This window comes from Rhyacophila brunnea, unplaced genomic scaffold (assembly GCF_057557595.1).
Source record: "Rhyacophila brunnea isolate RB1 unplaced genomic scaffold, BYU_Rbru_1.0 scaffold_88, whole genome shotgun sequence".
Classification (NCBI taxonomy): Eukaryota; Metazoa; Arthropoda; class Insecta; order Trichoptera; family Rhyacophilidae; genus Rhyacophila; species Rhyacophila brunnea.
This window is the reverse complement of record NW_028233359.1, coordinates 1,127,142-1,141,598: the sequence shown is the minus strand read 5'-3', so window position 1 is coordinate 1,141,598 and position 14,457 is coordinate 1,127,142. Positions and strand designations below refer to the sequence as shown.

The 14,457-nt window shown below is 31.9% G+C and overlaps 1 long non-coding RNA gene across 1 annotated transcript; it reads right to left on the bottom strand.

Moving 5' to 3' along the window:
* Window positions 1-5,515: 5,515 nt before the first annotated feature.
* LOC147063757 (uncharacterized) lies at window positions 5,516-14,284 on the bottom strand. The gene is made up of 3 exons (XR_015072039.1): window positions 14,051-14,284; window positions 13,594-13,743; window positions 5,516-9,050 (listed from the first exon to the last, which is right to left on the bottom strand). It is a non-coding gene; the product is annotated as an uncharacterized LOC147063757 (long non-coding RNA).
* Window positions 14,285-14,457: the final 173 nt, after the last annotated feature.

Here is a 14,457-nt window from a genome sequence, read left to right as displayed (position 1 = left end):
TGTGTATGATATAATTACTCATGCATAACTTCTGGTAGCATATTTTACAACGACATATTTATTTATAAAAAATCCCGCATTTTTGGGACATTATTTCAATATAATATAATATTATACCAATAAAGATGTTGGCTACCCGTTCACTAATTAGCTAGGATAAAGTATCTGTAGTAAAGACTTTGAAATAATGGTCAGTCGAGAAGGGACCGAACGTGCGTACGTCATTTTTATCATCAACCGATAACGTAAACAATTTATATTTTTGTAGCCCATTCTATAGCGACATTATATTATGTAACCGTATGTAATATTATTTTAAACCATAAAATAATACTTATTGTGTCTGTGCTAAATACAGTTTTTGAATACTTCAAACCAATTGCTCTAAGAAATTTCGTTTGTTGTTTAATGTATTTTAGATTTGTGTAAGTGGTCTTAGAGACATAAATTGAAGTGTATCCACTACCGTAAGCTAGTTTTTTTTTTTTTTTTTTTAACCATATCCGATCCTAATAGGAACACATGGGCCTCCAACAGATTTTGTTTTTACGAGAAACGGATGTCAGCCACTTGCTCAACCTATTAACCTACACAAATTGAAAAACAATATGTGTACATGCCAGACCCAGGATTAAAACCTGGACCCACGACGCTATAAGCCGACGCTTAAGCCGCGCGGTCATCGTGGGACTGTTAGCTAGTTCATATTATTATTCATATAAAATATAAATATTATTCTACGAGTATCTATAAAATATCTTACTTTATGTATGATTAAAAGGCATAATTTCAGATATGTATTTGACAGATGAGTATTTTTTTCGAAGTATATTCTGTTATGGTTTGGTTTCGCATAGTTTAAGGCGATAGACATTTTTTTTTTAATTCACAATTTAAACTTAATCAATTCAATAATATTTAGGTATCTGAAAACATTGAAAAGAAAAATATTTTTTATTTTTAGTCAAAAGTAAACTTACAATTGTAAAAAAATGTTATAAAATGTAAAATTTGTCAAAGGACCCCATCTTATTATTAAGTAGGTAATATTTAGGTATTATTAAAATTTATTTTATTAAGTTTTCTATTTTGTACTTGAGAGATTTTCACTAATTCATAATTTTATTATTTTTTATAATTATTTTAAAAACCATGGATTTTTCTAAAAAAATAAATGTGTGCAAGCTTCGTATTTTTACGCTAAGTGCCTTTGCACATCTATTCTGTACACAAGATTGCTATCGAGGGTAGTTTTTCATTTTTATATTGAAGTATTAGCACGCATCGTAACAGTTACAATAAGTTAGCCTTCTAAACAGTCAAAACTGTCTATATCGCTATAAAATTTAACACAGAGAGGTGCTGTTAAAACATAACACTTATTGTAACAATAACAACCGACTTCTTGTAATTGTTACAATAAGTGCTAATACTTCGATACAAAAAAATGAAAACTACCTTCGATATTTGCCGATAGCGGCGGATATCAGTCGTGTGTATATAATAGATGCGCTGGTAGGTGAAGACATAATTGAATCGTAATACGTGTGACGTAACTAAATACAAAAAAAATGTACAACTGTCATATTATTTTGGTTTATGCCTGTAAATTGGTGTTATTTAATGTTCTAGGCATGCTCCTCTTAGTTTTTAAGAGTTTTCCTTGTTATGGTTATAATAGTTATGTCCAAAGATATTGTACTTGGTTCTGTCTAAATAAAATGTCAGCCGACGGAAGTTTTTGTTTTGAAGGAATGAACCCAACATTTTTATCCGTTTGACAAGTGGAAGGTACCTGCTGAATATGACGATAGCTTGGTTATTAACTGTTTTTAGTAACAATATGTATTATATTTTATATATAAATAAAGAAAATCGGACACTTATTTGGTTTTAATCGTTTTTATTCACACTATCCCATTCATAATTAGTAGTACCTGTTCGCACAAGCAAACTCATCATTGTAAACCATATGGTTATTGCCATCTCCCGTCAGAGCGAAGAAGATGCATTCTCTTTCTTCGCTCGGTATGCTGGTTGCTGGTCATCGTCTGTTATTTGGACTTGGGAGTGAACAAATTAATAAATACATAGGAATGGTCCAAAACGGCATTTTTTATTTGACTTTTACTATTTATTACATTTTTACGTTCATTGTTTATAATAATCTATTCAACTATTCTACTTCAACTACTCGTAATTTTTTTGTAATATTTTTTTATTGTGACCCTTGACCTGATAGGTAGTGACACCTACCTGTTATCACCAGGCTTTTCTTGGTGTTTATAAATATTAAATAAAAGCGGGCCGAACCGTTACCCTGATGTCTATAAACGATTAAATAAAACACCTGATTTGATTCCCTGCTCAACTACGTACCTAAATGTGTTATCCTTGGGTAAAGTCCATCGCCCGGTGTGTAAAAGTAAATATGAACAAAGATCCAGAAAAAAAAGATAGGTAACAATAAAGTACACGAGATGACGAATGCAAATAAATAATCGAAAATCGTGGCGGATTTGTTTTATATAAAATAGGCGCTAGTAATAAAAAATAAAATGTTTAGTCATTAGTTTTATAAAGGAATTAATTACTTAATATGTATGTAGTACTAATAAATTATGTAAGGGATGGACGATCGTGTGCTGCGTGTTTGAGATGACGTATGCCTTGAGGAAATTAGCATTTAGAAAATACTGTAATTTATAACTATAATACGCCATGTATTGCATAATTACCGAAGAAGGTAATTAAGTATATTAAATAGTAACTTCATTTTATAAATTCAGTGTTCAGATGGCAAAACCTGATATGTGCACTTTTGTTAATTGTGCAGGAGAGCTTTTTTAAATTTTGAGATTGTTTGAATCTTTCTGGTGAATATGTCTTTTGTAAATAATATAATGAAACGATGTATTCGAAATGAGTTTTAGATATAGAATAAGTAGGTATTCCAAAGTTTTGATTCTCCACGTTTGGTATAAAAAAAGACTTTCCAGATATTCCAAGTTATAATTTTTTGCCAGCTTATGTTCCAATAAGATGTTATAATATGGTAAGATAAACTAACATGATAGGTATGTGAGGTAAATGGATAATAAAACATCAAAAAATAGCTTAACATAATAATATGTTTAATGGTTGACACTTGATAATTAAAAATGTTACATAGTTTCATATTGATACCAAACATTGGCGTCAAATATTTTCAGAGGGTTGCAAAAATAATTCCTAATGAGAATTTTCCGTTCCATGAAATAATATGAATTTCATATTAGGTATGTTCTTACAGGTAGATATAAATACTAATATAAAGAAACGATTAAATCAATAAATATATTTTTTTAAATTTTAAGCCTTAACAATATCTTCTACGTCTACATTGCCCTCAAGTTCATTGCCATCAAAGCCTTCTAATTTTTTACAACTTCAACTTATTACATTCTTTATCTTATTTGCAATGAAATTGTGAATTTTTAAGTATTTTGAAAAAGCAAAAAAAGTATTTTGGGACATTTTTATCATTTCAAATAGCTTCCGATCTCTGGCCACTCTTACAAATTGGAATCGATTCCGGAGTACCATATTTTTTAAGTTCTTGTCGTCAACCTTTTTTTTGCTATCACTATTCTTGAATGGTCACTATTAGTATGATAGGATAGAAGAAATTTTTGGTCAATCAGCTTCTTCACCGAGGTATTTTTTATAATGCATAAGTAAACATACATGCCACACTAATATTTCTGTTCTGTCCATCTGCAGCATCTGAGTATGTGACAACTTGTTTGATTTCAGGTAAAAGATTCACGATTTTCTCAAATACACATGATGCGATGTCTTTGGAACCTCTCCACCGGTTGACTCGTGCCACATTGTACACATGTACCTTCGGAGAATTCTTGAGAAGAACTCACTAATAGTTAAATTGTACACAAACAATAATCTTTTATAGTAGGTACATACACAATAATTGTGGATATTAGCAGACATGGTAAAACCTGTTATAAACCACTATAACTAGTTGGTTTGATCTTTCCTTAGCTGTAGTTTTATCTCCTGGTTTACTGTTAGTAATAACATTTGTGTGCATCAATGAAATGTACATTTTGTTGTTTGGAGATTTCATTCCTTGCCTATTTGATAGACATATAACGTTTACATGTAATATATTCATCGCCTTATGTATCTAATAAGGTTTATTGAATTTGAAGCCCGTTTTGTTAAATACCTACATCATAATATCGTCTCTGTTCTGGCAGAACACACTAACTGAAGAATACTAGTTTTGAGTAATTTGACTTTGAAATTGTTAAAATGTTTGAAATGGTCTATCATGTGAGTTTGACTAGCTTGGGGAGGCCTTCATCCAGCAGTGGAATTACCCCGGCTGATGATGATGATTTATTAAGAATATTTCCAGACGGTAAAGTTTGAAATATGGAACATTTTAGTATAACTAACTCAATACCTATGTCATTTGTTTCGAATAAGTGTTTTCTGCCATAACAGTGACGATATGCAATTCTCATACTTCCATTTTCCAACTTCATTGTTTTATAATATTCACCATTACATATTTTTTATATTTAAATGACTTGGTAAGCATATTTTATAGGAACATCTTCATAAGAGTAATGGCTCTCGTGTTTTGGACGCTAGGTATACACTTTTCTCAGATAAGTAAATATCTAATTCATGAAGGGATGATAAAAAATACTGTATAAAAATGGAGCGGCATTCTAGCGCTGCCTAGGGGTGGCATTTTATCTAGGGATGTCACTGAAATCGACACTCTTGTTGGACTCTGAACAATAATAAAAACTGCTGTAATATAAGCGTCCGCAATGGCCGAGTAATAATGTATCCTCGCGGTTAGTCGAAGGTCTCGGGTTGAAACCTGGGTCTGACAAAATTCACATATTGACTTTCAATGTAACATACTATGTTTGAATCCAGAGGATGCACCTTTTGGTTGAGCAAAGTGATTAACATCCATTTCGCGTAAAAAATAATTTTATGAAACATCTTTGTGAGGCAGCCAAGATCCACACCGGGTTGTGGCGCCAATTAATAATAACAATCTAATAGGTATTCAAATTTTTTAATTATAAAGTATTATGTGATTATTATGTTAATTTACAGTGGATTATAATGAAAGAATAATATAAAATAGTAATACCAATTTTTATAATCCAAACCTTATAATATAACAGGGCTGCAAACTACATTTCCAAAACAAAAATATTAAAAAAAATCAATATACTTAGAATATTTTTTTTAATACTGAATATAAAAACATCGAAAACAAACCCATCGCGAGACCTCATGAGTTCCTTCACCATGGACGACCCTCTCTTTCCCCGCAGCGATGCTACATAAGAGATCTATGCGCTGTTTGTCTCACATATCGCGAGACGTGGCGATGGACCTAGGTAAGTAGTACGAAATTGTTCTTGCACTATGCCCCATCACTGGGTAATCAATGACATGGTGAAGTACATAGAAAACAGCAATAGTCAGTAAGTATACAAAATTTTATTTATCATATTTATGAGCAAATCCAACAATAATATATCTAGTTAAACTTTTTTATTAAATTTCTAAATAAAATGATAGAACATAAAACTAATAAAATCTTAATTTACATGTCAGCATATTTTTAAGTAGGTAATTATGAAAATATACATGTACACGATCCGATAAATCGGTGTGGTTAATTTCCAACTTCTTATAATTTTAAAATAATAATTCTAGTCTTAAAGTAGTTTGTCACCAGTATGTGTCATTTTATGTATTTTGAGATCACTATTTTCGATGAAATTTTTAAAACACACTTCACATTGATGTGGTTTTTCACCAGTGTGCGTCATTTTATGTCTTTTGAGAGCACCAATATCTGGAAATTTTTCAAAACACATATCGCATTGATGTGGTTTTTCACCAGTATGAGTCATTTTATGATATTTTAGAGAATTAATTTGTCTGAATTTTTTAAAACACACATCGCACTGATGTGTTTTTTTACCAGTATGTGTCATTTTATGATTTTTTAAAAGATTGATTCGCCGAAAATTTTTAAAACACACTTCGCATTGATGTGGTTTTTCACCAGTATGTGTCATTTTATGTATTTTGAGATCACTGTTTGCGATGAACTTTTTAAAACACTCCACACACACACACTCTTTTTCACCAGTGTATGTCATTTTATATCTTTTGAGAGCACCATTATTAGGATTTTTTTAAAGCACATATCGCATTGATGTGGTTTTTCACTAGTATGAGTCATTTTATGATATTTAAGAGCGTTATTATTTCGAAATTTTTTAAAACACACATCGCACTGATGGGTTTTTTTACCAGTATGTGTCATTTTATGACTTTTTAAAGATCGATTCGCCGAAAATTTTTAAAACACACATCGCATTGATGTTGTTTTTCACCAGTATGTGTCATCTTATGTATTTTGAGATCACTATTTGAGTTGCACTTTTTAAAACACACATCGCACTGATGTGGTTTTTCACCAGTATGTGTCACTTTATGTCTTCTGAGTTCATTATTATTGATGAATTTTTACAACACACATCGCATTAATGTGGTTTTTCACCAGTGTGTGTCATTTTATGTCTTTTGAGTTCACTATTGTTGATGATTTTTTTACAACACACATCGCATTGATGTGGTTTTTCACCCGTATGTGTCATTTTATGGATTTTGAGTTTACTATTTGAGATTAACTTTTTAGAACACACATCGCATTGATGTGGTTTTTCACCAGTGTGTATCTTTTTATGTATATTGAGACATTTATTTTCAGTGAACTTTTTAAAACACACATCGCAATGATGTGGTTTTTCAGCAATATGGGTCATTTTATGTCTTCTTAATTGACCAATTTGCAGAAATTTTTGAAAACAAACATCGCATTGATGTGGTTTTTCACCAGTATGAGTCATTATATGACCTTTAAGATGAGAAATTAGAGAGAATTGTTTAGAACACACATTACAATGATGTGGTTTTTCACCAGTATGTGTCATTTTATGTTTTTTGAGATCACAAATTTGCTGGAAATTCTTTAAACAAACATCGCATTGATGTGGTTTTTCACCAGTGTGAGTCATTTTGTGTATTTTGAGAGTACCAATTAGCTGGAATTTTTTTAAACAATTATCGCATTGATGTGGTTTTTCACCAGTATGTGTCATTTTATGTATTTTCAGTTTACTATTTGCGTTGAACTTTTTAAAACACACATCGCATTGATATGGTTTTTCACCAGTATGAGTCATTATATGACCTTTAAGATTTGAAATACGAGAGAATTGTTTAGAACATACATGACATTGATATGGTTTTTCACCAGTATGTGTCATTTTATGTCTTTTGAGTTCACTATTGTTGATGAATTTTTTACAACACACATCGCATTTATGTGGTTTTTCACCCGTATGTGTCATTTTATGGATTTTGAGTTTACTATTTGAGATTAACTTTTTAGAACACACATCGCATTGATGTGGTTTTTCACCAGTATGAGTCATTATATGACTTTTAAGATTTGAAATACGAGAGAATTGTTTAGAACACACATGACATTGATGTGGTTTTTCACCAGTATGTGTAATTTTATGTATTTTCAGTTTACTATTTGCGCTGAACTTTTTAAAACAAACATCGCATTGATATGGTTTTTCATCGGTGTGTGTCATTTTATGTCTCTTGAGTACACTATTGTTGATGTATTTTTTTAAACATACATCGCATTGATGTCTTTTTTCACCAGTATGTGTCATTTTATGTGTTTTGAGATGCCCACCTTGCGAGCATCTATATGAACATACATTGCATTTATAAGGTTTTTCACCAGTATGCGTCATTTTATGTGTTTTGAGATAACCAAGTTGCGAGAATCTATATGAACATACATTGCATTTATACGGTTTCTCACCAGTATGCGTCAATTTATGTCTTTTGAGATAACCAAGTTGCGAGCATTTATATGAACATACATTGCATTTAAACGGTTTTTCACCAGTATGTGTAATTTGATGTCTTTTGAGATAACGAAGATGCGAGCATCTATATGAACAAACATTGCATTTATAAGGTTTTTCGCCGGTGTGTGTCATTTTATGTTTTTTAAGATCACTAAGTTGCGAGCATCTATATGAACATACACTGCATTTAAAGAGTTTTTCACCAGTATGTGTCATTATATGTATCTTAAGACCACTAGGTCGCGAGCATTTATATGAACATACATTGCATTTATAAGGTTTTTCACCAGTATGTGTAATTTGATGTCTTTTAAGATAACCAAGTTGCGAGCATCTATATGAACAAACATTGCATTTATAAGGTTTTTCACCAGTATGTGTCATTTTATGTTTTTTAAGATCACTAAGTTGCGAGCATCTATATGAACATACACTGCATTTAAAGGGTTTTTCACCAGTATGTGTCATTTTATGTATCTTAAGACCACCAGGTCGCGAGCATTTATATGAACATACACTGCATTTATAAGGTTTTTCACCAGTATGTGTCATTTTATGTTTCTTAAGATCATAAATTAGCGAGCATCTGTATGAACATAAATTGCATTTATAAGGTTTTTCACCAGTATGTGTCATTTTATGTGTTTTGAGATGACCAAGTCGCGAGCATCTATATAAACATACATTGCATTTATAAGGTTTTTCACTAGTACATGCATTTTTATTTGCTTTAATATTACAATGTTGAGAAAATACGATGACTTGATTTTGATCATCAATCACGTCCATGTGAGCAATTTTGTGAGTTTTTAGAGCACTTCTGCTACCAAAAACTGCGCTACAAATGCAGCAAATTAAATTACGTGAGAAATGGATTACTCTTCTTAGAATAAGGAGAAGTTCCTTCGGAGTATCGCGTTCTAAGATTTCTTTTTTAATGTCTTTCTCATCTATCGTGACTTCTGAATACTGCATCATTCTATCCTGGATTCCATCATCTGAGGATTGTTGACTGTCGCCAGTATCGTGATGCTTTGTGAAAACTGCCTAGAAAAAATTCAATATTATCAATTGTTGTGTTATAATATTCCATTTGTATTTTTTTTTCCTTTTCAGCATCTGCAGACATTATTAAATACCGAAGTTAGAGTAAACTGTCAATAGTATCGTTGGAGGGTGGGCATAGGCCTGTGACACCAACACGTGAGAGAGCACTGACCTTCAGTTGGTGTTCGTGAACGTGAAATTTTGACGACATAACTGCATATTTCAGCCTTATAATAAATCCTGTCGCTAATAAAATGACGTTAACCACCTATAACAAATCCAAAGTAAGCACCAAGGAGTAAGTCCGGCAATTTATACTGACCGGTTTAGCAACTACTCAGGATGGGCTGTGGATGCCAAGAGTCGACCTCAGCGGTAAGTATTATAGATGTAGTATAAAGGAATAATTAAATATATTTATAGGTATTACTGGTATGCATAACGAATTAATATGTATTTAAATGTTTCATTGTATTGTTAACATAAGATCACCGAGCAAATTTAATATACCATTACTCAATGTATAGAATCGATTAAATTAATAATCATTATATGATTGCCATTATATTATATTCAAATGACGTATCAGAATACCTAGTTGTTATATAGAATCATGTAAAAAGCAGCATCTTTTAAATATGTATTATTATTATGCAAAGTTACGTAAATTAAATAATATAGTGCAAACTCTCCTTCTTATAATTGCTATATTACTCCGTATGTAAGATAGAGCCAGCGCTCGGGCCAAATTTCCACTCACGTTTTGTTTGAAGTGTAAGGTGCAGTGAGTGGAAAGAGCATACACTAGGTGGACAATTTCCCATAGATAAACACTATACGAGTGAGCAAGATAATACCGTAATGCTAAAACAGAATTAATCAAAATTTCCTAGCAGATTAATTATTTGTGATGCCATAATTGATTTATATAAACTTAGATATAAGGCAAACATCATATATTAACTAATAGACAAAGACAATCCTAAGCCTTCATAATTTTGTATTTATCCTTTAGACGAGTATGTTCGAACATAAGAAGAGATGAAAAATCATAGTTTGTAAAGTTCAGAAGTGGACGATATAACAATAAAGTTTAGATGCACATCCTTTCAAGTCCAGTCGATGAGCTAAGGGATCATTATGTATGTTAACCATTAACCTCTCTTATTCAAGATGTAACTATTTGAGAGGTAAAACTTTAAGCCGCGCAGCGAATCTCTTCTTTTTCTGGTCAAACCTGATGGCCGCAAGTACATCCTAATTACGTATGTGCTTCTCTAACTTTCTAATTAGAGACTCTATATTATTAAGACATTATTAAGACTTTTATAAGTTAATGAAAATTAAATAAATAAATATATATAAATAAATTTGGTCAATAAAATTCTACGAATTAGTTCCTATAATTATAACTATATATATTTTCTTTACAGTTTTTCTAAGAACTATATTAAACAATATATAAATTATATGTGACCTTGGCCATGGAATAATAGTAGAGCCATTAACAATAAATATCGTTATACTGAACGTGAGATTTATTCGTTAAAATAACTGTAGTGAAGCACCATCATCGAGTGTTTGCACTATGTACTCCAAGATCCTCACATAGATGACCCCCAGATCACATATCTGAGCTAGTCGAATATGGGAGACTGTCACCTGCCTAGCTTAAAGGCGAAACAAAGGTCACAAAAAATTTTCAAATCTCATCAAACAACTTCGATCAATTTATAGTATAAACAATATTTTAATATCATACTTCGAAATTCCACATGATTTAATAGAACACGTACTACATTATACTACTCCATATTGGAGAAAGTATTGTGGGGTGTGGGATCGACTATTAGACAACGAAACTCAAAATAACTATATCCAGTGAAAACTTCTACGGTTGATTTCAATATTTCGTGAATTTGGAATATTATTATTAAATATCACTATAATTAATTTGTAAATTAAATTAATAACGTTTGGCTTGTTCACTCTTGCTGCACATCCCGCTTTCGCCCATTAATTATTGGTCGTCAATGAATGAATACCTGTTTCATGTTTTCCATAAACTTTTAATTGTATAATCTAAGGTATAGTAGAGTAAGGGGTGCAATCACTGATCCATACTCAAAATACACACTAAATGCAAGGAGAAGTGGACAAAAAATATTTTACTTGAGAGATGAATTTTTATCCACTGCATATAACTACACTCGTTTAAGATGAAAAAGACAATCGACATTTTGTATTTTATGGCAGGTGAAATATTATAATTAGGTACTACATTAAATCACCGATTTCATGATATTTCAACTCGATTCGCATTAAATACCATTACCCTCTGTTTTCAAAATTCCACAACGGAAAAAAAGAGTTTTATTTTTTGCTTAGATATGACATACGAAAGGGTTAATCGTCAAACCGACCTGTAATACTGCGCATACTTTTTGACACTTATGATCAGTATTTAGACCAGCAAATCATGAATAGAGTGACGATCTAACAGCGATTCAAATATATAAATAATGTTTTACTTAAGCAATGACGCTTATTTTGGGCTAAACGGGTTTGATAATAAACAAAATTGGCGCATATGGGGTCCAATCTGGAAGAGATCCTACAGATTTCTTTACATAAAAATATTGCACTAGCTTGTGCGGTTTAGATGCTGGTGGAATCATCGAACCTTATTATTAAAAAAGAGGCGGGAGCTCACGTAACGGTTAATGAAGGTCATAAGGCACTGGCCCAAGATGAATGATATTTGTTGCTGTTGCATATATGGATGGCATTGATCCGGACAGGATGTGGTGTCAACAGGATGAAACCACAGGAAACGACCGCAACCACCAACTTATTGAATGAGGTTTATTTGTATTGTGAACCTGTCAATTTGCTTCCAAAGTCGTGCGATTTGACAAATACGGAATATTTCCTGAGTGGCTAGGTGACGCTGATAAGCCATACATAATTGACGCCTTGGAAACCAGCATTGTTAGTGCTATTTGTAATATACGGCCAGCAGTGCGCAAAAAAGTGGCCCAAAACCGAAAGTACAGAATGCACTTCATCAAGAACTCCGCGGTGGCCATATACCACAAATCATTTTGAAATGTTAGGCACTGGCACTGTCGACTGTCTGAAGTTAGAGCCTAATACCTATGTCCATTAATTTTAAAACTTAAATACGATACCTGTAGATATAAATAATAGCCAAAATTATTTGCCGTTTCACTGATGTATCGTCTTAAGTAAAGAAATTAGAGTAAAAATGATAATAGTAATTACCCTACCCGTACCAAGGTATTACATACAAATTCAATATTGTTACAGAATAATCCGTAAAAAGTTAAAACAAAATATGGAACTCAACATGTAACATCCAAAAGGAAATACATAAAACAGAATATTATGATACAATTATCGTGGAGTTCTTGAATATATTCATAAATTAGACTAATAATCTGCCGAGTACGTGAATTCGGCAGTAATTTTTCTGCCTAGTTCATGCATATGACAAATTAGATAGTAGCGCTATGGTGGTGTTTTTTGCAACTAAACTAAATGTGTCAAATGCTCGTGCATTGGTCAAAATTTACGTATATAATCTATGGTCAAAATAGATAAATAGAATCACCCTCGGGTGGTGTTTTTTGCAAATAATCAAACTAACCAAATATGTCAAATGTCATTACTTAATTATAATATAAAAATATACCAACCAATAACTACAATGACGTTCATATCCATTTACTATGCAAAAAAAAATCAAGAACTACAATATGATAAAGGAAGAATGTCATTAAAAGGTGTTTTCGCGATTTGATTCGTGTATGGGCATCAGTCATGCATGGTCGATTGCATGTTTGTGATAGTTTGTCGACACTTGTTAGCTAACCTCGAAATGGACATTAGGTTGAATTCAGAATTACAAGACCTAACCTAAACTAAACTAACCTAACCTAATAATAATAATATTATATTATGGCCAATTATAACTAATAAAACCATCCGTATTAAATTTACTTTTTCTACTGTCATGTTGACAGTTTAAGAACTCTATACCCTGGCGAATTCACGTAGTCGGCAGATAATTTAACTAATTCATGAATAAGGCAACAGGCTTGATTATTACATGAATTTTCCAAAATTTTGCCTATTTCATGTAATAGTCAATTTCGCACATTCGGCGTAACATAAACAATAGAACAAATTAACTTTATTTTTTTTACGTATCTTACCTTGCATGACTTAAAAGGAACTCGCGGGAGATTAATTTAACGTACAGTGGATCGCAATTTTAGATACCTATTCACATTAAAAATTTCTTTACATTTGAATGATTGTGATGTTGAAATTATCATAATTAAATACTCACGATTTAACGAAATATGTACAAACCTACACATATATTGTATTAATATATTATTAGTGTGAGCTAAAACCAACAAATGAAACAAGTTGGAGAGAATTAATAATGGTCAAAGATGCATTATTTGCAAATTCCAACCTTATATATATGACAGCACACATTATGTCTACTTACAATTGGCCTGTAATCTGAATGCGAACAACCCGGTTGAGGGTATTCATCATCATATATTGGGTGTGAAACATCTTCAATAATCTCGCGCTTGACGACGGCTTGTTGATCATCTGTCTCAGATTTTATATTGGAGAGGTCAGCCATTAGGAACTGAAAGAAGCAATTATTGTATTTTGTAAACACGGAAAAACCAGTTTCAGTTCTCGTAACATCCATATAAAATGTAAAATAATTATATTTAACATGAAATAGAAGATAACGTAACCTAACCTATAATATTACAGATGTATCGTAGCTGTCAAATTGTATATAAACATGTAATTTTTTGAAACAAAGTTTAATATCATCGCAAGTTCCTTCACTGTATGTAAAAAAGCAACATTTTATCATATTAGACGTATCGCTGTTATTGCCAATCTAAAGTGTTTGTAAAAGATATCATTTTCCACAAACTAACCTCGAAATTGCAACTTGAAACGTCCGCATTTTTTTGCGTTACATGAAAGCGAGGGTCCGGATTGTTTGGATGGCAAGTCAGCGCGTCAAACAAAGGCTTGCCTTCTATATCGGAGTGTTCTCCATCACATTCTTGCTTTACATCCATGTTTAGGGTATATATTCCAAAAGCAACGTGTTACGTGACAGACAGGATCCTTTCAAGGTAATGTTAGAATAGTGTTGCCGCAATACTGAAAAGTATTTTCGTGAGAACTACCTATAATAAAAATACACACTTGACACGTCGACACTTTTTAATAGGTAATATGTGTTTTGTTGTCTAAACAAAACAATGGTACGAAAATGATCGTCAGCATTTCCTCAATCATAACGAGAACAGCGCATCTCGGTATATAACAACAAATA